The 24,281-nt window shown below is 50.6% G+C and overlaps 1 protein-coding gene across 5 annotated transcripts in view; it reads right to left on the bottom strand.

Moving 5' to 3' along the window:
• Nucleotides 1-24,281, bottom strand: part of ZFHX3 (zinc finger homeobox 3) — a 547,783-nt gene that overhangs the window by 95,787 nt on the left and 427,715 nt on the right. The window contains exon 1 of one of the 5 annotated variants that reach the window (XM_071814504.1): nucleotides 1,286-1,421. The exons of the other annotated variants lie outside the window; for them this stretch is intronic. The gene's annotated coding sequence lies outside the window, so the exon portion shown is untranslated. Of the gene's footprint in view, nucleotides 1-1,285; nucleotides 1,422-24,281 lie in introns of those variants that run through there. 5 annotated transcript variants of the gene reach the window in all.

A 24,281-nucleotide genomic window follows, 5' to 3' on the forward strand; every position in this document is an offset into this window, starting at 1 on the left:
GCCCCTCCAAAGACTCAGACCTTCAGAAAACAAACAAAAATTTAACAGAAAAGGTTTTGACAGCAACAGAGTTATGACACTACAAATGAAGAGTGCTGCAGCTCTGGAACTTGGTGAAAATTGTACTCTGTGACTCCCTAAAGCCAGATGCTGTTATTTTTGGGTGATTCCCTTCTGCTAGTGCTTCAGGGAGCACAGAACCAGAGCTATAACGTGTGCGGCTCCGTGGCAGAGCATGGGACCCAGAGCAGCTCACAGAGATTTCAGAGCGTTTGGTATGCACAGGAGATTTAATTGCTGTGTTCTGGACAGAGTTTAAACAGAGAGAAACCAAACAGGAAATTCCAGATGTGAGAAGGGTCCATTCTGGGGACAGGGAAGCGCTCAGCGGGGCACGGTCTCTGCACCGACATTCCTGACAGCCCCGGCCAAGAGCCGGTGCAGGTCGAGAGAAGGAAGGGCACGCTGCCCAGCAGTTCCATTCCACCAAACACAGGGAGAGCCGGGAGCCCCCACGGGATGCCAGGCAGGCGAGTACGGCACACTGAGCTCAGCACACCAAGCTCCCGCCGCCCCCAGCACCCTCCAGCCGACACTCCCACAGGGCCCTGCGGCCTTCGGGAGGTTACAGACCCACAGGATTAGGTGGTTCTGCCTGAGGAGCTGCACCATTGTAATGCAGACCACAATCAGCAGGAGATTGCCAGATCAGCTGCAAATCCACCAATGATCCTGTCTGTAAAAAAGCATTTCTATAGTCTGCTTCAGATAGAGAGCTCCTGCGCAAGCCACATGGGAGGAAACACCAGCAGAAATTAAAGCACTATTTCCCTCATCTGTAAAAGTAATTTTTAACCTGTGGTCCACAGATCTCCTTTGGTATACAGATACAAAACGTTCACAGAAAACAGCTGAGTAAAAACTGCATGAGCAGAGGCCAACTTCTGCATGTTTTTACAATGAGAGACCCATGTTCTAGATCCACTGTCATCAATGGCACACAGGATATTTCTCCACAGCATTTTATCTTTTACCAACTAAACAGCAGCACCACCTTGCTTGCCAGAGTATTCGAAAACTGAGTACATGCTTGGGGAGAGATTTTGCTGATACTCAGTATAAAGCTCTGAGGAGCAGGGCAGGTTTTGATTCAACAATACAATGTTACTCCTAAACTGACTCAGTGGGATTTATTCTAAATAATATATTTTAAATTATCCAAATTATTTCAAGTCTTCCTTTAAACTGCTCTCATCTACCACAGCTTTCTTAAAGATGCTTTTACCTGAGTATCCTCCGGGTAGTTATTGTTTCAGGTCACGAGATACTCCAAGCAGTGCAGTGCTGGAGCTCTGGCGAGTACATGCAATGACAGATGCATGTACTTAAATGCATGTCAGATGCATGTACATTTACACACCTTTGTTTTTTCCAAGCTCCTCTTCATTCACTACAATGGAAACGTAAAACTTCTGTGATATTACAGATTAACATTAATAACAGCGTGTTAGAATGGATATGACCCACCTAGATGAGAAACTGATCTCTCTGCCCTATCCCCCAAATACCACAGGTTCCTTTTGGGGGGTTCCTCCTGCACACTCTTTGGGAAGACGATCCCTACGTGCTTTCGCCTTGTAGTTATTTCCTGGCTTCTGGTGCCCTTTCCCCTGCCCTGGCGAGCCTCCTGCTGCAAAGGACAGAAGAAGTTCCCCAGCAGCACCAGAAAGCACTCGGGCAGCCAGGGGGACGTGTCTTCTGTCTGTCCCTGCCCTGCAACAGCAGCAACACCCCGACACCCCACCACCCTGGGCCTGGGAAGCAGAGGTGGAGCAGGATGAGAGCAAGTCCAACGTCATAGTGCCGCCCTCCAGACTGCTATCCCGGCCACACCTGTTTGAAGGCACCTGGACAGGTTTGTGTCCTATTTTACTTTAGGTGAAGTTGGAGAAAAAGTATTTGCAATGACCTGTGAAGGTAGAAAGTAACAATTCCCAAAGCAAGCATGGTGAGGGGAGGACATGGAGGCGCAATGGTCAATGATCCAAAGCATTCACACACAAACTTACAGTGCCTGCAGTTCCCACCTTCCTTGGACCCTGAGCCATACATGGCTGCTGTGGGTACACTGGGAATAAACAGGGATTTGATCCACAATAAAAACAACCTGGTGCACTGAGCGGAATAAGAATGAAGAGTACTGTAATCCTGTTGCCAAAAGGCTCAGTCTTCTTAATCAGCCTGTTCTGCTTACCTTGGCTGAAACGACACTTGGACACTGCACCATAGCAGCTCTCACTTGCACCAGCTCGCACCACCGAGCATTTCTCCTCAGCTGTGCGTTTTCTTTAAATTGATCCCAGATCCTTCTGTGTTGAGGCTGCATTTTCACCTTCCCACAACATGACATGCTCCCTCCCTCTCACTGCTACCTTTTGCATTGACAACTGCAATCCAAAAACTGATTCATATCAGGTAAAAAAAAATGAGTAAAATAAGGAACTCCGTAAGTCTCATACTTCTGCCAAGGAAAGTTTTGGGAGTATCTGTGCAGGCTTCAGAACGCGATGTGGAACACCACCACCCCACAAATGCTTTCAGACAGAAGCGTTCAGTTTGCCAGCACAGCTCTCCAGGAAACACGCCTGGAAGGGACACAACGCAGGGCTGCGCAGCCCCCTTATCAAGAACTCTTGATTGGCAGGAAGATGCCTGACTGACAGTTGGGCCAAAAGGGTTAGCAGGGCTGATGGGGCGGGAGGGTTAATAGCCTGATTGTAAAATCAATGTAATAAATGCTTGGTAAGTTACAGGAACATGCGGGAAGAGGAGGCCGCGATTGATAAAGGACTGCGGCTTTGATGCTGCACTGGGGACTTGTTTATTGACAAGAAAGCCAATCTCTTCTCTCAGCCTGGCAAGGCAAACCTGCAAGCGCTTACCAATTAATTGGTGGGCTTTTCTGCCTTGGGTTGCGTTAACATCTCTCCCCCTACTCACTCTGAGTTAACCAGCTCAGGAGGTGCTACCCCACAGGAATCTTCTCTCCCTTTCCTCGACATGGAGCAGCCGCTCCAGCGCAGGTGGGAAAACCCAGAGCCAAAACCTGACCTGCCTGAGGCCCTGGACACGGCTGGGGCCCTGCAAAACCCTGGCCAGGCCACCACCAGAGCTGTTCCTGAAGAACAACACTGAGGGAGGAGGAGGCACAGAAATATTTGTTTCTATTCACACATGAACTGCAGATATCATCTCTTTACACTGGAAAGAGCAATCTCCTCAATAAAACAAACCAGACTCTAAGCAAGAGTATGATGTGGTTATTAGTATCATAGTTATTAGTTTGCTATTACAGGCCTCACGTCTTCCTCCATCCCAGACCATCCCCAAGTGATACGCATGGGACCAGGAGCTCATGCTGTGCATCCACACCTCCGTCCCCTCCCTCCCCTGCCCTCGCCGCTCTGTTTATCAGCCAGTCAATACCAAAAGGTAGTTCTTACTTAAGGAGGCAGAAGTCAACTCGTCAGGTCGATCAGCACTCTGTCTGTAAACATGGTTTCCCGTAAAATCAATGAACTCCAGCTACAGAGAGAACAGCCTGAGCGCTGGGAACTCCTCAGGCTCCCAGTGACAGCAAAGGGCTCTCCCAGTCCCTCCTCTGGCCTCGCACCCCACCGCTACTCCACCTCTGTTTCACCACCACCGCTCGGAGCCCCGGCTCCCTGGCTGCATCTCGCAGCCTCTCGGAGCAGGTCCGGGAGCTGCAGGGGCAGCGCTGTGGGGCACAAGAGCTCAGCCAGGGCAGGAGCAGCAGCGACGGTGCCCAGAGCTGAGCCACAGCTGGGCGGCCCAGGGCAAAGGAAAGCACTGCTCTGCATGCTCCATCCTTTCATCCAGAGCTCCTAACCATGGCTGGTGCTCTGCAGCCACACTCTGCCCTCAACATGAGTGGAGTCAAATCACCTCCTTCCAGCTGCTGGCCCTGTCCTCAAAGGGACAGAAGTGCCACCTTCAGCAACACTTGCAGGGCCACGGCAGCCAGTGCTCCCACAGCCCTGCACCCGGTGCTGGGGGCTCAGGGCAGCCCGGCCCCAGGCTGCTGCCTCCCCTGGGAGGTGCAGCAGCGCAGGCGGCAGGAGGGAGGGAGGAGGGGTCCCTGCTGTTGCCCAGGCTTCTCGAGAATTAAATATGAACAGCCGTGCTGTGTAATTTTAAATTGTTAATTAGCACAGGGTTAATTAGGCGGCCCTTTCACAAGAGGCTGTTTGGCAGTAAACCAAGACTGGAAGCAATGAGGAAGGAGGAAAACAAAAGGAGAAAGAGACAGTGAGAAACTGTTCCCTCAGCTAATGACCCACATGGCACCATGAAAAAAGGGCACTGAGGACAGAGAGAAGATACAAGCAGACGCATGACACCCACAGCCATTCCCCTGGCAGCCCCCACCAGGCAACCCCCAGCTGCTCCTGCAGCAGACGGCAGAGAGCAGCTCCCGGCACAGCACCGAGCGGCTCTGCGCCCAGCATGGCACTGAGCAGCTCCGCTCCTGCACAGCGCCCTGGCCAGTGGCAGCTCCGGCTCCAAGAGCTCTGCTGTGACCCCACAAAAGACACGGCTCACTCAAGCACGTGCAGTCAGCAACTGAACTGGAGTGGTTCCTGTTGGAAAAAACTGCACAACGGCCTCTAAACTTTGGAAACACACACCTACCTGTTGTGCCAACAGAAGCTCTATAAATCAACACCATAAATGCAGGCTGAGACCAGCCAAGATCAGCTCCGGTGCAGGGGATTCAGAGGCAAGTGGAGAGGGACAGAGGTGGGAGGACAAAGGCAGCCAAGGACCAAGCGGGCCAGGATGCCCTGCAAGTCTCTCCTAACACAGATCAGCCTTCAACAGTGTCCTCAGGAAGATGGAGCCCGAACAGGTGAAGCTCCAGGTCAGCCAAGAGGCTCCTGTCTCAGGAATGGCACTTGATGACACTTGTTCCAGTCTCAAACCTGTGGCCATACCACAGGTGACCGAGCAGCCAGGCAGGTTTCCTGATCCCCAGGAGCAGATACGTTCAACACTCCCGAGGGCTGGGAGGGACACGAGGCAATGGCTGCGTCTGTCTGCAGCAGGGACACAACGGACCCTGATCTGCAAAGCTGCTTCTGTCGCTACCCAGCACCCGGCGTGCTAAAAATCACTCTCATAACAGTTAGGAAATTGCATATGGAAAGACAAAATGAAAAATCATTACCTAGTATTGAGAATTCAAAAATTAAGGAAGAATAGAATGTATGTTGCCAAAGCAAATTTAATTTTGCTCCTTTATGCATGTGCATTATGATAGTGTTTTTAATTACATGATCACACACTGACTCACTTATTAAGCTGGATGGTCACATAAGAGGGTAGAATAAGGCTGCATGAGCATGTTGTCACTTCACGAGATTTATACAGCAGCTGTTATCACACAAATATGTGGAAAGTCACTTCCTAGAATAGAAAGATCTTTTTAAATTCCCTAAGCAGCAAGGGCTGGATACTCAAGCTCAGTAGCAACACAGAGATAGTTTCAATTCACAGTTTCATAAAATGCTTTTATCTTGTAACTTAAACAGATGATACAAATTTCAGCTCTTGCCCATTCATTAAGGTGCCAGAAAGGCTGGCAGGTGTTCTTACTATGAAAACAAGTGCTGAGGATTCTGCAACAGGACTTGGACTATTAGGATAAAATGGTACTTATGAGCCAAAATTTAAGCATAATAGTGCCCATGGAGGCATGGCTCGAAGAAGGATTTCTAGTAGTGGGTTTCCACCAACATTTTACAAGGTCAGTGCCTTGAGATTATTCTTAGCCACTCCTAACAAAAACAAAACAAAACAACAACAAAACCCACCCTGAAATACTGACATTCACTTGCCAAGTTCAACATTTTAAAGAAGAAATTATAAACTAGTTTTCTTCTTTCACATAACAAGTCACATCTTGCTCCTTTCCAAGCACAACCAAGTTGTGTTTTGCCACACACCTGCTCACAGCGGAGTTGCCTCGTCAACACTGTGGTTTGCTGAGTATTCATAACGAGATATCAGTCTTGCCAACCCCTGAACAAGCTCTCGATCCAGCCCTGCTGCCCCTCTGTAGTCAGGCTTTACCAACTAAAAGCCCAGGCTCAGGCTGGACTTGGCTGTGTGTCCACACAGGGCTCAGTGCCCGGTTGCTGGTTTCAGTGGCACCCGTGGCCACATCCAGTGCCCCCATACCAGGACTGGAGCCAGCGAGCAAGACCTGTCTGCTGCTGGAGAACGGAGCCAGCCAACCTTGATCCACGGCTCCAGCACAGCTGACCAGAGTCCTGGGGCTGCAAGTCATCAGGAACTGGTCTCTTATCCTGGTAAAGCCAAGAATTTGTAGAATCATAGGATCACTTCAGTTGGAAAAGACCCTTAAGATCATCGAGTCCAACTTTTAACCCAACACTACCAAGTCCACCACTACACCATGTCCCTGAGTGCCACGTCTACCCATGTTTGAACCCCTCCAGGGATGGTGACCCCACCACTGCCCTGGGCAGCCTGTTCCAGTGCCCGACAGCCCTTTGGGTGAATTCACGCGCCTCTGTGGAAGCCCCTGTGAACACCACGTCTCTTCCCATGAGGGGTTCTAGCCAATGGGTCTCGAAGGGCACAAGGTTCCAGAAGAGGACACGGCAGCACAGAGTGGTCTGCGGGGAGATCCACCAGGCAGCTCCCAAGGACAGGATGATCTTCTCCCAGCGAGACAATGCCATGGAGCGCTGGTCCCTGGCGGGCGCTGCACCGTGGGGCCGGCAGGCTGACAGCTCGGGAAACGCGAGTCCTCCCAGACACCGGCTCCCAGCACAGCCGGGTCCTCAGATCTTCACAGCATCATTAGCATAAACAGCTTTTCAAGCAGCAGGAAGCAAAGGAAACGCTGAACAAAACAGGACTGAAAGCTGCAGGGCTCAAGCACTCAGCACGGAACTAAGAGAAAGGGTCTCCTTGAAAAGGTGAACCTTCTACATTATCTGCATTTTTTTCCTCTGTCCTTCAGCTCAAATTGAGCCAATAAGAGTACTACAAGATTCAGGCAGCTTTTCAGAAAACATTTTGTTATGAACTATTATTCCAAGTTTGCTGACCCCTTTGAGCCAGCTACTGTACTACACAGGAAAATATTTATGTAATCATCAACCTGCTGCCATTGAGAGCTGTGTAATCCAGGAGTGCCAGAGGGTTTCAGCAAGCTGCTGGGGAAAAGAGCATTATTCCCCCAGAGAGACTCTGCACTGCAGGTGTTTTGTAGCATAGGTAAACTGCCTTAAGTCACGTTTCTCTCTACAAAACAAAGTGCTTGCTTAGTTCATAGGTGACATTTACATGCTGCAGGACATGGATCCAGGTCCTGCACAAACTCTCCTCTTGTGCAGGACACCACAGAAGTTTCCGATTTTGTTTCAAAACATCAGACATTCCACGATTCTGTAGTTGCGCAATTCACCCTTTGCTCTTAAAACCCAGTATTTCCTAACAGTTTTTTCCAGCCTATATTCCTGCATAAATAACTGTATTTGCATCTGGTTTGCATTTTCAGTGCACTGTTGCTGACCTAACTCCAAAACTAACCAAGGACCTGCCAAGGACAAACTGCCTTGTCCCAACACACAGGCTCCATGGTCCCCTATGTCTCCCTAGAGCTCAGGGCCTCCCCGCTCCAGTCTGCAAGCTTTTCCTTTCTACTCATTTACCCAAACAACACGCGTGTTCCAGAGCGGTGTCAAGGGCCAAGCAGAGGGTAAGAGATTCACAAGTCTGACAGATCTCTGCCAGGGTTCACATCCAGTCCTTGTCAGGAAACCGAGGCACGGCCTGGTCCTGGGCTCGGTCGCCCCTTCCCACGCTTTGGACAAGGCGGGCAGGCTCGGCGGCACCGGGCCACGCAGTGACCGCTCTGCCGGCTCCTCAGACAAACTCCACGGCTGGCTGACATGTTGGCTCTGAACGGCACACTGGTGTTGCAAAGCCCCATTGCAAAGGTCACCAGCACGTGTGCCCAGAGCAGCTATTAGTGTTTTGATAGGGAGTAAATTTTCCCAGTACCTTTTATTGTGGGAAGATAACCTAAGAAACCCAGAACTCTGAGACAGGTGAAGAAACCTGCCAGCATGGCTGGGAAATCTTCCCAATTGGAGTGCCTTTTAGGCAAATTTTAGCGGGTCCAAGAGGTCCCATGCTCCTGTAAACACAAAGTGTTTCAAGAAGATGGACCCAGTTTCTTGCTGAATTGCAATTTAAATTGAGTCCATCTTTTTGAAACACCCTGTAGAGCATCTGCACACTCATTGACTACGAAAACAGTGCCATGCTCTAGACTTCAGATACAGTCTAAGTATTTAATCTGGTCCAAATAAACCCTTCTGATTGCAGCAGGCAACTGCAGTCAATAACTACACACCGTCCGACAGCTCAAAGTCTCAAGTTCATGCTCTCCCGGTCCCCGTATGCAGCCGCTCTATCCCTGCTCCACTTCAGAACAAACACAGCTCTTGTGAAAGTTTAACCAGCTCCCCAGGGAGAGCTGACATAGATGCAGATAAATACAGGTTTCAAAGCACATGCGGCGGATCTGTACAGATCCCCGAACTTAGCGAGGATGGCACCACGCAGGCACCTTTCGAGATAGGGAAGGAAGTTGCCACACACACTTGTGCAGACCTCCAGGACCGAAAGTGTTACTCTGCTGCTCAGCCTCTTGCTAATTGTGGGTTTTATTTTTATTTCCTATTACCCTCTTGCACGCCTGATGAGATTATCTTACCGGAACTGACACAGCTGGAGGCTGCAGCCATACACGGAGCCTCTCAGGAGGCAACAGAATTTTATTTTCATTGATCAGAAATCAGCAGGGCAGTAAATGATGGGAAGTTCCATTAGGAGAAACACTGGACCACAAGACCCAACTATCTCAGCACACCCAAATCCCAGAAAGTCCTGTCTTTGCTTAAAGTCCCACCTGGATGCTGACAGCGAGCCATCTTTCTTCCTCCCAAAATGGAGTCAACCACTAACCTGATCTTGTTGATCACCGAGCGCTGTGCCGGCAGCGTCACTGCCACCAGAGCAGCGCCACGGGCTCGCTGAGCTCAAACCAAGTCCCTGGTGCCGGCAGCAGCGCATGGCTCCCCAGCCGGTTGGTGCCCATGGCCGGTGCCGCAGCCCCACAAGCTGGGAGGTGCCATCAGCGCCCGGGCAGCCCCACGGGACAGTGCGGGGACCCATGTCCAGCACACGCTGCTGCTGGAGCCCAGGCCCCGGTAAAGCACAACACTGGGCGCAGGGGAGCAGAGCAGCCCTGCTGCTGCCTGGTCGGGGCTCAGGGACCCTCCTGACAGCCCTGCACACACCGTGACAGCCCAAACTCCTCTGAGCCCAAACCCAGAACCGCATTTCAATCCTTCTGTTTTAAAATACCACATATCCAGAACATGCACTAGATTCCATGTTCCTGGATTAAAATCCTACCATTGAGCCTCCCTGATGAGAAGCCGGTTGTTTGCTGTTTCATTTTGGCACGTGCCGGGGTTGGAAGTGAGTCCTGTGCCGGCTGCAGGACGGAGCAGCCCCGCAGCAGAGCAAGGGTTAACAGACACTGACCGCAGCACAGTTGTTAAGGTAATCAATACCACTGAGATACTAAAGCAGCATAAGCCACATTATTGATTGCCAAGCAGATGATAAAACTGTTTATTATGATAATTGCAGGGTGCCTGCAAGATGCTCCTAGTGCCGTCTTGAGCTTTTTACAAAAATAAGAATTGCCAGGACATAATCTTCTTCCTGAAGCCTCTCGGAACCTCGGTGAGGGTCCTCCCCGCTCCGCCATGCCCAAGCAGCAACCCCAGGCACCTCCACGCTATCGCCTGGATGGAGGTCACGTTACTAGACACAGTTCAGGGATTATTTATCACACATATGCCCCATGTCGTGGTCTCACGGTTTGGGAGATTCACTTCTGCGTACCACTGGGTGCACGTGCTCCATGCAAGTGACATAGAGCCACTTGTCACCTGCCACTGGCTGCCCACAAGATGAGCAGCGGATCTACGAGCATACAGCCAGACAACACAAAAAGTTTCTTTTGAATTAAATGCAGTAATAGGCATCAGCTGGCTTTCAGAAGGTAAGCAAAATGCAAACTGCCAGATTACATCGACGCTGGCAAAAGCAGCTATTACTTCTCCATCAGCAGGAGCAGGAATGGAAACTCGAACATAGCTGGGCTCCATGTTGCCACCACTGCCAAATGACAGCTGAAAATGAGTTTAACAAGGGCTGAAGCTCTAGGCTCTGTCAGCAGCTCTGTGGGCACTAATTATGGACTATGGGTCCCATTATCCCCCAGTATGGCCAAGGCTTTGACAGCTTCATCTCAGCATTAACCCGAAGGACCATCTGCCACGAGTGCAGCAGCGCTGGTGCAGGACTCTCCGTTTTGGCTGGCTGCGTTCCCGCAATCTGGGTCACTTTCTCTCAGTAATCACAGTTGATGTTTACAAAATAAACTTTACACCAGTCAAAGGAATCTTACTATGGGCTGACCTCAACCTTGATCAGACCATCGGTGGTGCTTCTGGCTAACGCTCTAGCCCCTTCCTCCTCTTCCCTCTCCTCTTCACGCTTTCTCCCATCAGCATCCCAATAACCTCCCTACTCCGTGGTGCCTCCCCCTTCCAAAGGCTCCCCCCGTCCTCCACAAGCATGGTCTGCAGAGGATTCTCAAGCCAAGTCAAAGACAAAACCTTATGCATCCTCACCGCCCTCTCATCCCTCCATCAACCCTGCTGGTGACCCTCCATTCACCTATGGAATACAGAATACATCAGCTTTCTAGTAGTGAGAAAGGCTGTTTGTGCAGCACAAGAGGACAAGTCAAATAATGGTCCTGAAGAGGAGTCCTGAGTAGTCAGCCTGTCCTTCATACACCCACACCTTCCCACGGGGGCCAGGAAAGGTCACCACTCACAGCCAGGCAATGGGAGAGACAGATCAATCCTGGAAACACAAAACAAAACCCCTAACACAGCAGCCAAAAAGGGTCAATGAAATTTCAAGTGGTCTTCTCTGTCTTCTGTGTTGTTAATACCTCTGTGCTCAGAAAGCTACCGCAGAAAGCCTCTTAAGCCAGAGACTAACCTTACTGAGTAACTCCGAGCTCCCCATGTAAACCGCTTTAGTACCGGGCATGCTAATTAGTGCCATAACAGCAACGGCAGTTGCTGACCATGGTGGACCAGGACAACAAAGACTCCCCAGAGAAGACTGCTGGGGATTGTAACCTACGTGCATAACACTTGGCTCATAGAAAAAAACAAGAACGGGTGAAAGAGAGACTCAAAACCTTCTCAGTTAAATAACAGCTCCTTCCTGGTTCCTAACAAACTACAGCTCAGAAAGAGGATATAGCTCCAAGAGATGGGATGGGTTATTTTTCCTTCCCCACTGCTTTTTTCCCCAGCAAACCCCATGGTTCCCAGCACGACTGTGGTAGCGACAGAGCCGAGCTACTGGAAGCCACTGGGGCACGCAGGACTCAAGTGCTCAACTGACCCTGCTGTAGATGAAGCGGCGCCTGCACCTCATTGCTTTCAGCACGATTCATCTTCGTTCTGCAAGAGCACCTGGAGGCTTCAGCAATGCTGGACCATCCCATGGCAGCCGGGCTGCAGCTCCTGGCCCAGCCCCACGGCGCCCCCAGCCCCAGCTCTACCGTCACACACCCACCCCTCCCCGGGCACCGAACGGCAGCACAAGCACTGTGCAAGCTCCACAGGGCACCTCTGTGCTCCCTCAGGAGCCATCCCTGTCACAGCGGAACGAGCCACCCCGTGCCCAAATCCTCCTGCAACCACAGCACAGAGGACAGTACCTTGCTCTGCTGCAGAGATGCCAGGGACAGCAGAGCGGTGCCCCAACCCCACTCACTTTTCTTGAAAACATCTGTTTTCATTATCACTATTACTTTTAATTAGCACTTTACAACAGCTTTAAGCCCTCCCAGCTGGAGGAAAGTTCTGCTCCTAAATGAACAATTAAAAGGTGCACTAAGGGAATTTTTTCTCATCTTCAGAAATGAGTTTCTCAGCAGAGCTAAAGGCAAGCACCTGGTTAAACAGAGCTCCCTTCAAGGAGCATCTCCAGGCGCTGCTCAAAGCCCGCAGGTCACCCTGGCATTCCTGCTGCATGAGCGGGCTACTGAAGTCAGAACTTGAAATGCTGAACTTGAGCATTGCTAATGAAGGGGTCTGAACGCTTCTGCCCTGCACCGCCAGCTGAACGGCCCCCTCTTCCTCACCTGGTCACAATAATTGCCCTGAGAAATATCAAAGATTTTCATGCCCATCTCACTTGTGGAAGGCCCCTGACATGATTTAATTTGCTCAAGAGTTCAGGCCAAGTACAAGCTGAAAAGACAGAGCCCTATTAAATGCATAAGAAAATAAGTCCATACAAAGCATAATTACTAAAAACATGGACTCCTGATCAAGGGCTTCTCTGAAACATCAGTAACGAGAAACACCCACAAAAAGCCCCAAGATGCAGTCTCGGCCGTTCTGAACCAAGCAGAAAGCCAGAGGTGACCGTGGGAAGGATGCGGTGAGGAAGGGCTGTCCCACTGCCACCTCCCAGCGCCCGCACATAGCGACCAGGATTCAAGACTTTAATTAGAAACAAGCCACAAAGTTCCACAACTTTTCATTCTGCACTGATCAAAACCACATCCATGGCCCCCCTGCCTGCTCCAGCAGGGCTGATTGCACCCCACGCTGCTCCCGGACCCACCAGCCCCTCGCGACCCCGCACCGCAGCACCCCCCACCCCAGCAGGGCAGGACCCCTACAGAAAGGTGACCAAGGGGCCTCCCCCGCGTCATCTCCAAAACCAGTCCCCTCATCAGAGTACAGGACCACAATTTTACAGCGGTTCACACACACAATAAAGTCAACCAGTGAAGAACTAACGAAGTTACCAACATAATTAATGGCTTTCACTGCACTGTTACAATGGGCTGAACCCGAGAGGCACCTTCTGGTCTTTCCCTCAGTTCCTTGGCTCCCGTTAAGTGCCACCAAAGCCACAGCTGCCCAACAACACTGATTTACCACAATTCCAAGTTGTATTTGGAACACATGACTGAGTATTCCAGAATTGTTTTGAAAATCCTGAAGCCTACAGAATGACAAGGCTTAAAATAACACTAATATCATCATCTCCACTCATATTCGTAATTCTCGAAGTTATCCGGTCCTCCCTGTTCGTCTTCGCATGTTCCATCTTCCTCACACCTTACAGTGACTTTCTCTCCTCTCGCAGCCCTATCGTGAACACCGAGTTAAAATCCGTATCAATGAAATTCCTTGGTAGCTGTGAAACAAACTTTATTTAACCTTTGTTTACGCTTCCTGTCTAGGAAAGTTTACTCCACCTCCAAAGGTGGGATATTACGTAGTTTGTAGCCCACAGTAATGGACACAAACACCAGCAGATCCCTGGGCCCGTTCTGGAGCCAGAGGAGCGCGGGGGCGCCCGGCCCCTGAGCCCCTGCCCTTCCTGGCTCCACCGTGGGACATCTGCACTTGAGAACAGCATTTCTTCTATCCGGCATGTGCAATCCAGTAAGGATTCCCATGCCACTACTTTCACTGTCCAAAACTAGCGAAGGACAGTAAGACTGAAATTCTCTTCAGCCCAACAGCAGTTCCTCCACCTTGCCTGGCCTGGCAGGTGAGTGCATGCCAGCCATGCCAGCACCACCATCGCCAGCACCGCCACCGCCCGCACCGCCGTTCCTCCTGCCGCGGGAGCCCAGCAGCAGCACAGACGGACAGGACCCCTCTCCTCGCCCTGCGTTCAGCGTTCCCTCAGCTCTCCCACGTCTCTGGAGGAGGGGAAGCAAACACCTCCAGTGTCCAAGGAGCCCAGATACCAATCAGACCACAATGCAACAAGGGGGAAAAAAGGAAACACAAACCAATTAATTCTTGGCTCCTTGTTTTAGCTCCAGGCAAGGGAAGGTGCATGGTGGAGCGAGAGGAGATGGAACAGATGGAGGCTGGGACTTGCTCCAAGAGCCCCAGGGTGACAGCGCTGGCTCCCAACCCCAGAAACACGGGGCTGCTTTCCAGCAGGTGAGGGCTCAGTCAGCTCCCCGACGCAGCCAGCACAGAACGTTTCCCAGGCAAGACTTCGTAGGACTTTCCCATGCCCAGCCAAATGGCCAGAAGCCCCTTAGAGAGAGAGAATGGGACTAAGCTGTAAAATAGATCCCGCTCTCACAGCCAGGTCTGAACGCAGCCTCCTCCGCACCTCCCCTCCAACAGGGCAATGCTTTCCCTGTGAGAGAACCTAAAAATGAGCCTCACAACTGCAGGGGCTTATTCCGCCCTTGGTGAGGTCTGTGATCCATCGAGCTGAGTGTTTTCCCCGATAAGATGACAACATGGTCTGTGCACATTCAGACCTGCCTGTGTCAGCAGGGTCAGAACGGCCACGGTGGCAGCAGCAGCGAGCAGCGTGTTCGCCCAGGGTCACATACACGGCCCGGCTCACCCTTCCAACTAAATCCTGGCAGTAAATCTACAGCTTAATTGTCCAATACAGAAATGTCTTGGAGATCTCACGGACTTCTGCCACTGGAAACACTTAAATCACTGCTTTTACAGCAACAGAGAAATCTCCATAAGACCAGCACTTTAGGGATGAACCACTCCGCATCCCCAGCAGCCACACCTCAGCTGGGACGGGTGAAGAAAGATTGAACAAAAAGAAGGAAATCAAGTGAAGATATATACACCGAGCCTGAATCTGCGAAAAGTGAACTTGTAAGAGTCCCACAGGAAAGCTATGCTGTATGTGTGGCACAAAGACAAGTGGATTACCCGTGCTCCTGTTAAACCAGGTCTGCTGATGGAAACGGACTGCATAGACTTAGACCAGCACAGCCCAGACTAAAGCCTGAACTCTGGCCGGCAGATGCACAAACAAACCTCTGCAAAACAGCACGCACAAACCTTTCTGGTTGACAAGAAAGTCAACTGAGGAACTGATAAAGACACCAAGTGTCAAAGTACAAATAATTTCTCGCTCTTTGAAGGTTTTCTCAAAGAAGTAATAAGTAAAATCACTAATAAGTAAAACTGATAGATGGAAAAGAAAGAAACCTGTTCAACAACTGAACTAACCTGTCCGCTGGTGTCAGCAAAGAAGGAGTTGGAAGAGAATGACATGAGAAATCCCCCACTTCTACATCATAAGCAATCTGAACAGGAGGCTTGAAATCCAGTCTCCACTTCTAAAGGTAGCTTATTTCTTTCTTTTTGTCAAGGTTCAAAACACAAAAGACACGTGAAATTCTCGCCTAAGTCATTCTCAACTGCTAACCATGCCAGCATGGTACAGCAGAACAGAACATTGCTGTGTGTGTACAACGACCATGGTCAACACTTCTGAAGGCAGCAGAAGTCAGACAGGTCACCTTTACTAAATGGAAAAAAAAAATCTCTCAGTCATAAAATAATCTGCAACAACACGAACCTTTTTCAAGACATGTAACTTATCACAAGTCAATGAAGATACATTTACTCTCCAACAGTTTCCCTGAAAACCCAGGACACGCTGGCCCAACTTTAACCATATCCTGCACATGCTCAGAGCAGAAGTATTTTAGCAGAATTTGCATGTTTGATTTTACTTCCTCAACTCTGATATCTCACCGATCACCTGTGGATATTCTGACACACCTGCTCCACACCAGACATATGTACCACTAGCAATTACACAGGAAAGCCTAAACGCTCCCTGGGGCCTCCTAAACCTGCGTGTAGAGGAGACCATGCCTTCTCCTACAGCCTCTGCACTGGCAGGAGATCCTTCCCCAGGGCTGAAGGTACCCGGCCCCACATGAGAGGCAGTAAGCGCAGAAGAAGAAGGGGGAGAAAAGGCTCCTTTGTCCCACTGGAAGCCGGCAGCCACACTGCAGGGAGGCTCAGGGCCAGACCCCACAGACCCTTCGCCAAGAGACCCAGGGCCACCCGAGGTTGTCCCACCCACCTCCAGCTGCCTGTCGCTGCGGCTCTGGCGGACTGGAGGGGTCTGAAAGCACAAACCAAGCCCTGGAGACTGGGGCCAGATTCAAGTAGGGTCTAAGGGTGACCATCAGCCAGGAAAGCTTCTGTGAATGTGCTGCTCCGCAGGAATGGCGCAGGACACCTCCCTGCTCAGCACCTGCTGAGGAATGGCGGGGAACAAATACAACTTTCTCCAGAAATCAACGGTCCATTTTTGAAGCTAAAGACCAAAGAGAAGAACCACGCCAGCACAGAGCCCAGAAGAGCTTTAAGAAAAATCACCACAAAATAACTGATTCAATTCTAACACACAGACAAGATCAGTAGATCCCACTACTTAGGCAGCCCGATTGCTCATCACACAGAAAATCTTGAGTTAGTAACACCACCACAAAAACAGCAATATGAATTTTTTTTTTTGGTTGAGGCAATTAAGGGGGCAATGCATAAGACAGCATGAGCAGAAGTTTAAGAGAAAATTTAATATTGTAAATAGCAAGTGAGTTAAAAAGAGCCAGAACAGATGTTAAATGAGAAAGTTGTTCCTTATTTTTCCTTCAAAAGCAAAACCCCAATTGGGAAGGCTTAACTAAGAAGGCCTTCTTCAAAGGTTTGTAGAAAAGGCCACATGAAAAGAAGGGGGAAACGAAAGAGTTTCAGCTACAGGGAGGTATCGCTTTCCATCACAATCTCCTATCACAGCCCATAGCCACCCCGGGCTGCCGTGGCTGGTGGTTGCTGCACTGAGCTGGCCCCACGCACTGGAGGGCCTGGCCCCAGCCACATGTTCTGCCCTGGGCAGAAATGCCCCTGAACCACCTCAAAACGCTGGAGCAGCCCGGGCCAGCACCGGCCTTCTGCAGCCACTCCTCCCGGACCATGGAAAGGCTTCTGTCTGAAACGCCTTTCCCTTCTTTTCCTGTTCTCTCCCCTAAGCAGAGTGGAACTGCTGTAGCACTGCATTCAACGCCAGCGTGTGCCTTGTAACACAGCCACAAGGAGGATGATCCTTCAGTGAGGCCTTTCACAGGCCACTATTCCATGACCTTACAGCCATGCATGTCCAGATCCCTAACAGATAGAGGCCAAGAAACGTCACCTGGGAAGCTTCACCTCAGCTGTCTCCTTTGAACCACATCCTTCAACAGCTCCTTCCTTTCTCCTGCTCTCCCCTCTGTGCAGCCGCAAAGCAGAGGTACCAGCTTTGCAAGTCAGACAAAGGATGAACTAATTTACAAAACAAGTCCCTAATTTACAAACTGTCTTCCTCATCGCCACATCCCTTCCCTACCAGGCAGGGAGAAGCATCAGGCACCCTGCCATGTGCTTGCAGGCGAGGTTTTAACCACCTGGGTAAATGAGGACAAGGAGGTGCCTTCAGCAAGCAAGGCCTGAAGGAACCATTCCATCACCCAGCCCGGCCTCTGCAGCAAAGGCTGAACAACTGCGGCTCGTCAGCTCTACCCAAGAGGATCAGCCTGGAACAGAGCCTGAGAAGTAGTTTGCACACTTTTTCACAAGCCTGTACACTGTTTCTTGATTAAAAATTGGAAACGCACAATTCTCAAGCTACAGATTCTTACAGATACATCCCTGTTAAAATGCTGAGGAATTTACAGATAGCTTTCCCACTAAACATGAGAAAACAAAAACCTAAAAACAACTGAGGTGCATTTTAGTATTGCTTTTACATTACTCTGTATATTAAAGACTGAACAAGAGTGCTGGCACAGTACACGTGCAACACCCTGCGCGGTTCTCCCCCTCCACGAGCTCTCCCAGCGCCCGAGTCCTCGGCACAGGACAGCCCTGGGCAGAGCCCCAGCCCTTGGCACAGCACAGCCCTTGGCACGGCCCACACGCTGGAGACTCTGCTGTGGCTGCACGCTCTCCGGGCACAGGAGGAGCGGTGCAAGGAAATGGGCACAAGCCCATTATGAACATGAAGAAAAGCTGAACTGGAACCCAAGCCTCCAGCACCAACAATGCTTGGCAATTTTTCTCTCTGAGCTGAGCTCCTCTCCCCTCACACGCACGCCCTGGTAACCGATACACCGGCTGCATGGAAACGCCCCAGGAAGGTCCAGCCCCATGTGCCCTCTGTGCACGTGCCAGTACCAACACACGACGTAGGGTACTCTCTGACCATCAGGCTCATCCTGATGTCCTTCCCCTTCTCCTCAAATTTGATGTAGGTTCCTCCTCCTCAGCGATACCATGAGCCAAACCATAGCAGGAGGCAGCTGGAGCCCGGCCAGCATTCGATCTTCCAGCTCCAAGGGGACATAAACCAGCCGTCAGATCTTTGAAACCTGTCCAACCCATGACGGCAGCATTCGGTAGACTGCACAGCTCGGCTCTTGCCACAGATGATGCAAGACTCGCTCCCGGGCTCTCTGCAATCCGCACCTACGTACACATCAATATGCCATCACTCCAGACCTCAAACAAATCTCTTATTTACCCCCAATTCTTAAATGGTTGTAAGGAGTTAAAGACATTTTACAAATAACACGTCCTTAACTCTGTTGCCTAAATAATTTTCTGATATGGGCCATGCATTACGATAAACCTATGGGTGACCCTCCATCCTATTTAAAATATCTCTGGAACAACAGCAAATGCTAGCATTAAAAGATACAGCTGGGAACAAGCTATTCAATTAAAATCCAATTTTAACACACCACAGAAAGTAGGAATAAGAAGGAAGATGAAAACTAACCCTGTACGACTACATTTTTTTCCAAGGACTACAGTTCTGGGAAACAAATCAGCTTATGTGTATCGTGCACTGAGGTGCATATTATCCATAACATACATGCAACCCTTGGTCCTTTGGGCATCTTTGACCAGCTGGTTATTTGGTAAAGCAGCCCATCCTTCTCCCATGCACAGGCAGCATGTCCCCTTGGGGCTGCAGGATGTTCCATGAGTTTGCACAGAGAAAAGCAATGAGCATCGTCGGTAAATCTCTAGCAACTGAGGAACGGCTGCTCTTCACCGTGGTCACACACAACGCAAAGCTCAACGCTCTGAAAGAGGAGCTGCAAACCAGTTACCATTTTTAAAAGGGAGAGATGATTTCAGCTGCAGCCACTGTCCTGCACCTGAACCACAAGACTGGCAAGGCCATGGCTGGCAGCCCAAGCCCGGCCCACAAGCGAACGCGACAGCTCTGAATTCCCAGAGGACCAGGGACATAAGGGAATTTCCTGGGTGTGATCACGCGGCAGCAGTAATTGCAGTTCTTGCCCTCTGGTGCTCTTCCGAAGCCACTCACTGAGGCCCTGAAGACCTGACCAAAAATTGGAATTCGAAGGTCCCCTGGGTCTCAGCGCAGCCTCTTCAGGAAATTGCGTGGCTGGCTGTGCTATGCTCATAAAATAAGATGAGCTTCCTGGTAGCAGCCTGAGTCAGAGGACAACCCTTGGGGCAGTCCTGAGCCTAAGATCCTCTGATGAGGAAGAAGCTGATGTATTGTGGACTGTCACATCACTGGTACTGGGGTCCAAGATGACAGTGACTGATTTTCTTTTTAATCATAAGCTGCAGTTGCCAGAATGACCCGTCACAGACGCAGCTCCGAGTACGTATCACTGCCGGCGCTGCGAGCCTCCTGCAGAAACGAGCCGGGGTGCAGCCAGAAGCTGCCATGCGTGCACTGCGAGGAACACGAGGAACAGCAACCAGCTGCAAAGGATCAAGGAGGCCCAGGCACAAGGAAACTGAAGAACTACCTCAGAGAGACACAAGGCAGAACGCACCAGAAAACACAGTGGGAAAACCACCTGGTCACACGCACCAGAGGATTGTGGACTGTAAATGCAACAACGTTTCAGAAAAGCAGTAATACAAAGTGCAAAGGAAGCTAGAAGGAAGAGCAGGAGAAGCCGACAGGGGGAAGGCGGAGTGAGAGGAGCTCCCAGCACCCACGAGTGCCGAACGCACCTCCAGGAGCCCCTGGGGGCAAAGGATTTGTGGTTCTGGCCTCCTGCTCCCTTCCAGACACCTCCAGCCTGCTGGGGACACCCTGGCAGAGAAGGTGGTCTGCTTCGGGAAGATTTGTGTTCTTTATAGTTATAATCATCTATTTCATTTCAATTTCCATTATTCATTACACTAATTCATTTCTTGTTTATAGTCTCGTTCAGATTCAAGTATGGAGAAAAGACAAGCCACGCTCTCAAGCCCCAGGTGCCTCGGTGCAGCCCTCTGTCTGTGCCCACCCTCTGGCTTCCCTTGCGCAGGAAGGTGGCGTGATGGTGCCGTGTCCCCCAGTGCAACGCAGAGCCCACGGCGGGGACAGGGTGACAGGTCTCCGCAGCCAGCGCTTCCTAGCCCACTGCCAGACCCAGCTGCCCAAGAGGCCAGGCTGGCTGCTCCCCAGCCCTGGCAGGGGACCAGGACATCCCCCTGCCCATTGGGCACTGGATCTGGGTTTATAATAATGCAATTCTGGATTTAGAGGGCCACATTCAGCCTGTGCACGAAACTCCGGCAGGTCGACAAGTGTTTGCTGATAAGTAACCCCCAACGACTAAAGGTTCAACCGCTTTCTCAGAAATATCAGCCTTCCCAAACCTGAAACCAGCCCAGGTCCAGTGAGCCCATCTTTCTCCAGGAAGACTGAATGGAAGCCAGGAGCACAGCAGCATCTCTCAGAGACAGACAATAGCATGAGTTCACAATTAAGAATGGCCAAGTACGTCTTAGGTTCAACATCAGATATTCCTGACCATCCATCAGTACAGGAATTGTGTTCAGTACAGAACAATACAGTACCTCTGTTAAAAAAGGGCTGGGGAGACACCGCTGTGGGTTTCATTAGCTTTATCTTGTCACAGACAGAGCTGTAAGTATTGTGATGGGAAGAATAATTAAAGAGATGGCAATAAATGGAAACCATGATAAAACATAAGGCAGGTTTATCAAAGACACATTGTGCAAACTAATGCAGTATCTTTCTTTACTAAAATAACTGCCCCTTCTTCAATACCAGACCATGGGGAAATCAGCCAGAGAAGATGGGCACCAGCTGAGATTTTGAAAAGGCAGAGAACTAGGCCAAGAGAAGATGACACCAAAATGATTTAAAGAAAATGCTGCCCTGGCTGAAGGTTATTTGGGAAGGCCTTGGGAGCCATCTCGCTAACGAACTTCACTGACAGCCTTGCTGCAAATCAGCAGAGACTGCTGATACCGCATGAAATTAAATTGGGAAACACATCCAACACAGTGGAGGACCAGAATATTACACCAAGAAAAAGTTACAATTTGAGGCCTAGAATAACAAGAAAGGACCTAAATCCAAGATTATAACAGGAAAACTCTGAATTTCTGCAGTAAATTCAGGGTTTACCAACCAGGAATTACAAAGGAGGAGACAGACTGATGCGCTAGTCAGGACAGCTGAACCAAAGGGATGCAGCTGTGAAAGCAGCAAACATGATCTTAACATGTTATTCAGGGTGTTTGTAGAGATAAGGAAGCAATAAACGGCCCTGCTAACAGCACTGCAAGACCTCAGCTGGAATTGTGTGTACAACTCCGAGCACATGACAAGAAATAACTTAGCTGAGAACAGATGGAGGCAGCACCAACAGAGCGACCGCAGAACGGATGTTCCCCAGCACAACCCAAATGGCTCTACCAGAGCCACGCAGGCTCCGCCGGCAGCCGGTGTATGCACACGCGTGTGCGCAGGAGGCCGTGCACAGCGGCACGGCGCGGGGATCGCCCGGGAAGCTGCCGCGCTGCAAACCATGTCCTGCCGAGAAGCTGCCGCATCAACATTTGCAAAGGAACGGCTGCACCAGCGGCAAAGGGGAGGCAACCTGCACCGCCAGCGCTAATGTTTCTAACCAGCAGTAACACAGACAGCCCTCAATGTACATAAGATCTGCTCTGGCAGATTTACGTGTCTACTCCGGATACCTTTTAGTGAATGCTGACAGAGCAGCTTTCCACCTCAGACACCTCTGCTCAAGAAAACGACTGGGTTCCTGTGAACGGAGCCAGGCACAGCTGAACACTGCCCGGGAAGGTGTTCTGAGGGAAAGGGGCAGCAAGGAGGTCGCGTACCACTGGAACAGGCTGCACGCGTGTTACACACAGTGCCTACAGCAATCCTGTTGTCCTCTGTACTTAACAAGCAAATATTTCTCTGTTTTCTCCAAGTTGAGCTTCTGGGACCCCCCAACCCACAGTCACCACACCAGCCTCAGGCCACACGAATGCAACTGCAGTAACAGTTTATTGGTTTATAAGTTAACTTTCCTGCTTTTCCCTGTTTATTTTTTTTGCTGGAAGATAAGTCAACAGGCCAAAGTGATTGTGCTGTTTATTACACAACTGTTTGTCAGTTAATATTTGTGTTCCAGCAAGGCAAGGACCAGATAAGCGATGCCTCGGTAGCTGCCCTCCATGCAGGGACCCGGCGTGGGGCTGCAGGGGTCCTGGCAGGTGACAGCGTGGCCGTGACACCCCCGACACAGACTGACTCCAAACTCGCTCAACCGGCCCAGCCTCAGCCCTGCCCGTGCACACACTGCTCACCCTGGTACCTGCACCCTGTGCTTCTGCACAGCCCCAGAGCATCACGCACGTGTCAACACCTGCATCTGGAGCCAGCCCTGCTCTCTCTGCTCCCGCCTCTCCTCCGTAGCATGAGAATAATGGTGGCAATCTCTTCTGGCAGCAAACAGAACTAAAAGGATTAATCTGCTACATCTCTGTAAAAGTACTTCAATAATTAAGAGGAGCAACTGCTGAACAAGATTAGCAACAGACTAGAACAAAATATAATAAGCAATTGGGACCTCTACAGAAACAGGCGCAGGGACAAGACACCTGCTGTCCTGGCCACCCAGCATCCCCAATACATACCCGCTGCTTCATCCTCTGCCGATGCTCAAAAGGCATCAGGAGTTGATATTTCTTACTCCTTCTGCCCTCGCCCATCATGTGTCACTGCCGCCTTTCCTTATATACCAAACCCATTTTCGTGTTCTTTCTAGAGTTTTTGAAATGTATGAAGCACACCAGCGTGGTGAAAGACTTCACTGACCCTGGGTGGTCAGGTTCCCAGACGGGCTCCCAGCTTGGGGACAGCCATCGCACAGAGCACCACGTCTGCACACCAGGCACCTGCTGCTGCTTCTGGGGCCACAAGTGGGAACGTCTGCCTTGGGATAAGAGCAGGGCTGTGGAGGGCAGCGGGAACAGGCACACCCTGTGAGAGGGAACATCCAACAGTGACCGCAGGTCTGTGTCTGACCGGCAGCCCAAGCCACACAATCCACCACGTGCTGGGACCGCAGGACAGCGCCTCACCGAGCCCTGCCTTTGCAGGAGCCTGACAATAGCAGACGCATTTCCATCGCACCTCTGCTCTCCGCAGTAGCTACAGGACAGCCGAACACCAACGGCTTTGTGCCTGCTACTTCACCAGTGTTTGGAACAGTTCCCGTCGCCTGGCAGACACGCGGCACCTTGCCCTCCTGCACAGCAGCTCCTCCAGACCCGCAGAGCCAAGGCAGCAGCACACGCTTACACAAACTGCGAGCACAGAGCAACAGATGTATTTAAACACGACCTGCAACATGACCTACATTTTACTTCTGCAAAATGAAAATAGTATAGCTCCAAGCGCCTTCTTCGTGCATCATATTTTGTTTCCTTTTATATTTAGGACACAGGTGTTATGCCCCTCCCAGAAGGTTTAGGCACCCAAGGGAAACATCAAGGGAGTGGTGCACCAAAAAGCAACACAACTAACAGATTTTCTGTGGAATGCTTAAAATTGTTTGCCAGGCAACATATCAAAACAGCAAGAGATGCAACTAAAAACCCGTGGGAATCTCGCTGCCCCTCCACAGGGGCTGGGCAGACTGTCCGGTTCGGTGTGCTGATGCCTCCGCACTCCTGCGGAACTGCGGCACCCCGTGTTCCCAGCTGAGCACATCACGGGGACACGGGTTCCCGCTTTCTCCTTCCCCTTCTAGTGATGCGACATCAGTACTCCAGCTCTGCTCTCATCCCATCCTTACTCTTTCATGTGTTAGTCTCCATTTTAGGGAGTCAGATCTTCAAAGAAATATCCTGGATGCTCTTTTTCTCAAAAATATTTGGCAGCAGATG

The sequence above is a fragment of the Patagioenas fasciata genome, chromosome 13, assembly GCF_037038585.1.
Source record: "Patagioenas fasciata isolate bPatFas1 chromosome 13, bPatFas1.hap1, whole genome shotgun sequence".
Classification (NCBI taxonomy): Eukaryota; Metazoa; Chordata; class Aves; order Columbiformes; family Columbidae; genus Patagioenas; species Patagioenas fasciata.